This window comes from Pinus tabuliformis, chromosome Q (assembly GCF_031772625.1).
Source record: "Pinus tabuliformis cultivar Carrire ecotype Pingquan chromosome Q, CPIR1, whole genome shotgun sequence".
Classification (NCBI taxonomy): domain Eukaryota; kingdom Viridiplantae; phylum Streptophyta; class Pinopsida; order Pinales; family Pinaceae; genus Pinus; species Pinus tabuliformis.
The window spans coordinates 921714194-921719203 of record NC_142296.1 but is presented as its reverse complement, the minus strand read 5'-3'; the positions used below and the strand labels follow the sequence as shown (position 1 = coordinate 921719203).

Here is a 5010-nt window from a genome sequence, read left to right as displayed (position 1 = left end):
TTTAATAACTGTGTATATGTTTTTATGTTTGCTGTGCATCTGATCTCCAACAAACCGGTCACCAAATTTGCTTATATTTAATTTGTTTAGCTTAAATATGATTTATACTTGCAAATACTTTAACTCGTCCTTGATTTTTACCGAATTTATCTCACTAAATGCTAATATTTATAACTTGAAAAAACTTAAGCAATCACCAAATTTGTTTATATTTAAATTATTTAGCTTAAATATGATTTTTTTAAACATCAAAAACACTTATATTACTACCACTTTCCATCAATATACAGACATTTATAAAATATATACTTCTGCAAGTTCTAAAAAACTAGTTCAAGAGTTCTCACTTTATTAGATTGTCTGCATTTGATGTGAAAATATGTGATTAATAATTAGTTAAACACGCCAAACATCCGGAACTCACCAACTATACAACAAAAGCACCTTTTTTTCACACTGCAAGGCTAAGCAGAAGACTCTGCCTAGTCACAGGTTGCAGCTGTCCTTCAAAGTTTTCATCATCATGTAATATCCACCTTGGTTGAATGCATTCAAGCGCTTCAGTTCCTCTCGATGCTCATCTACCACTGCTCGAATGACATCTCCTATTGATACCATTCCTAGCATGTTTTTGCCCTCGACAACAGGGATATGCCTGATACGATTGTCTGTCATAAGTTGCATTGCCTTCAATACCTTTGTATTAGAAGTTACTATTATAAGCTTATTTTCCTCAGTCATGATATCCCCAACTTTGGTTGTTTTCGAAGATCTTCCCTGTACAATTATCTTTCTGAGATAATCTCTTTATGTGATAATCCTTGCAATTGATTTCTCCTCTGCTAGCTTTACAACCAACAATGCTCCTACATTGTGTTGAGTCATAGACTTCACTGCATCATACACTGTGTGTTTTGTAGTGCACCACAACCAAGATCCATCAGCACTCTTGCCCTTTCCTTTCAAAATGTCTGCAATTGTTGTGCTCTCAAAACCATGTTCTTCCAAACGAGCACGAGAAATAGACTCATAACAAGCTATAATATTAGATCTGAAAGATGGTTCAGCAACACGAACATGTTGCAGAATTGATTTCTTAAAGCTACCTCCATGAAATTAAATTTCTCGAAGTGCACCTTGCATTTTAACTTAAAATAACGATCAGAGAGCGTCAAATCTATGTTCTTCCAGACGGGTGAGAGACTTGTCCTCTGGTGAGATAACTTAAATATGATTTATATCTGCAAATACTTTAACTCGGCCTTGATCTTTACTGAAAAAATAACTTGAAGATAACTTGAAATAACTTGAAAAAATAGTGCAACATGAAGCTAATTAAGTTCTAGATGGTCAGACTATGGATGCGGAAATTGTGTACTTCCCCACTCTAGAACTTGCCAAAAAGCTTTGGTGAATCCGACTACATACACTTCCTGCTCAGTTGTACACTTCTCCCTAGGTAGGGACTTGTTGCAAAGAAACCCTCCTTGTTTACTATTGAATCTCAATTTTTGTGTCAATGAGTTATATTAAATTAGAAAAATGTTCAAGTAATATATTTAAAATTATTAAAATTATTAGCGTGAATATAGCTTAGGGCTAACTTTGAAGGCATACCAAAACTAAATTTGAGCTCGAGAGAACCTTTGGTCTCATCCTTTATAACATAGAAATGGATTTATTTACATATAATTCTCACGCCTAAGTGTTATGTGCACTTCTTGTGGGTGCATATTTAAAACCAGATATATACTCTTCCTCTTTTCCACTTTGCAATTTGATCCCAGTAGAAGGGTTAATTTGGAGCCCTCTCACATGGGTACATATATCCATTGCTTAACACATGCAAACGAATATATATATATATATATATATATATATATATATAGAGGTGGCTTGTGGGATACTTACTTACTTTATATATATATATATATATGGCTTGTGGGATACTTACTTATTTTAGATGTTTTTTAGGATAATGTAACCTTTACAATTTGTTCTCACTTTTAATTCTTTACAATGAGATTTGACCTTGAAATATGATGGGAAATAAAGTCTACATAAACCAATTAATTTACACTTAATAGATATTTGAGATATGTATATACACTACCAACCAATATGAAAATTTATATTCTTAGTTTATTTAAACCACCATTAAAAAAAAGACAAAGGTTGATTAGATTATTGTCTCATAACTTATACATTTGTTGATATTCCCAACTCATACTTGTTATAATAATTTATAGATTACATGTTGATTATAACATTTTGATGAAAATTTCTATTCATGGTTTATTTAAACCACCATCAAGGCAAAGGTTGGTTAGATTGTTGTCTCATAACTTATCCAACATATACTTTTATTGATGATCCCAACTCATACTTGTTATTATAATTTATCAAGGTAAATGTTAGTTAGATTGTTGTCTCATAACTTATCCAACGATTACTTTTATTGATGATCGCAAACTCATACTTGTTATTATAATTTATAGATTACATGTTGATTATAACTTTTGATATGACATTGACCATTAAAAATAATTAATAACTCAGTATATGCCATAAAATTGATGGTATCTTATTTTTAGTAAATGCACATATATGATATTATGTTTAAATGACAATTGATATAAATTCAAGTAAATTTTCAATTATTTTATCACATATATGTTTTTAATAAATGTATATAGATTTATATAATTATATATATTTTATGTGAAGGTGGAGAGAAATATTGGAAAAAATAAAAGTAATTTTATATACTTTGTATTTAAGTGACAATCAATATGGAAATATATGAAATGGAGGTGGGGAAGCATGGAAGACAATTGATTGATATGAAAGTATACGAAGATGGAGGTAGAAGATAAATTACAGAAAATTTAAGGATGGAATATGGAAGTATATGAAAGTGAGATGAGGAAATATTAGAAAAAACTTTGTGTGGGTTGTGTGTGAGACAATTCATATGGATGCATATGAGAGTGAGAGTGAGGATGAAGAAAGATTGGAAAAATCACACACACTTATGATTTTGTATTTAATCTGAAATTCATATAAAATATATATTAATATATATTAAATTTCACTATATGAATATGTTTTTAATAAATGCATATATAAATTTATATTTAAATGATAATTAATATGAAAATTTATTTTCAATTATTTATAGATATATGAAAATTAATATTAATATATATGTATGTTCAAAGTTTTTTGTTTTTGTTGTTTTTAGTGTTCAAAGTTATATATAGTTATGGAAGTATATTTTATTTTTTTCCTCATATATTTTATATGAAAATATATTTTTAATACATGTATTTATATATGATTTTAAGTAGTAATTTTGTTTGTTTGTTTAGTAGTTTGTTTATAGCTTGATGGAATAGCATGTGGTTAAGAAGCTACAACCTAGGGACATCTAAGCTGTTAAAAACACCCAAGCATTGGACTCAGATTAGGTTACACCAACCCTTGACATTGTTGAATTTGTTCTCATGGAATTTCAAACGTGGGACCCTAACACAGTGAGTGCCTTCACCATGCATCTAGTCACAATTTGTTCTATGCCCTATGGGTTATGTTCAAGTAGAAATTGATATGGAAGTACATTTTAAATTATTCTCTCTTATATTTTTGGCCTTCTCTTTTTTGAAATTGCGTTCAAGTAGTCAAACGATGCACAAAGTGTCAACTAGATGCCCATAGCACACAAGCCCCTCCATCTCCATTGCATTTTGTTATTGCAAATGCCCCCTTTTCAAGTGGGGGATTGATTTCAAGACTTGAAATACATCGTCCCAAAATGGTTACAAATACATAATATTCATCGTTGACCACTTCACCAAGTAGGTCGAGGCCATGCCCATGTTCAATAACACAACCGACACTGTAGGCCATTTTTTCTTCAACCATGTCATTACACAGTTTGGTGTCCCCAGGGAGCTAATTTCTAACCATGAGAAACACCTTGAGAATGCGGTTTTCAAGGAAATCCCTTCCATCCATGGTTTCACCCATGGATTTGATTCACCATATGATCCCCAATCCAATGGCCAAATTGAATCTATTAACAAAGTACTAAAAATGATGTTGCAATGCATGGTGAACAAAAAAAAAACAATTCACATCACATGTTATTCTCAGTCTTATGGGCGTATTGTACATTGGTCAAAACCTTCACTAGGTTCACTCCCTTCCACCTCATGCATGAGATCGAAGCAGTCCTAATTATCCAGTGAAACATCCCCACTTTGTGCACCACTACCAAAGTCCTCCTAGATACCACTCCCCTTGAGAAATGTCTTGTTCAATTGGAGATTTACCCATTGATGGAACTGACACAGTTCCAAACAAATTATTATGAACCAACTATAATATTTCCTCTGACCTTATAGAACCATGGAATAATCTTACTCGTTTCCGCTTCTCATATAACAAAAATTCACATAAATAAAAGTCTAGAGAGAAATTAGGCATACCTTCTACCATATCATTATTATGTAGTACTCAAAGGCCCTTCTCTTTGATATGTCCCAACCTTTGATGCCACAACATAGTATTTTCTCCAAAAGTTATAGGATTCTTTCCTTCTTTTGCAATACACTTACGAATAATGGAACTGTTGCATCCATCAATAATAGTGCTTCCCAACAACTTATATAGAGTTCCAATCCAAACTCCTATAAAAACACCATTGTTCCTTGAACCATCTTATAGGTATCCTTTTTAAACATTGTTTTTACACCTACATCACTCTTCTTTCTTACATAAATCAAATTTATGGCTAGTCATGGGATGTGTAGAACACCAGGGAGTGTTCTAATCCTTCCACTCATGATATTTAACTTGAATTTGCCTCATCCTATGATTCTGGTTGTCGAATCATCTCCTAAGAAAACATCACCACCTTAAAATCATTCATATTCACAAAACTACTCCCTATGAGGAGTCATATGAAAGGATGTGCTTGAGTCGATCAACCATGCATCATGATACATG

The 5010-nt window shown here is 31.9% G+C and overlaps 1 pseudogene; it reads right to left on the bottom strand.

The window, feature by feature from the left end:
• Positions 1-329: 329 nt before the first annotated feature.
• LOC149222469 (CBS domain-containing protein CBSX3, mitochondrial pseudogene) lies at positions 330-1158 on the bottom strand (annotated as a pseudogene).
• Between the last annotated feature and the right edge of the window lie 3852 nt (positions 1159-5010).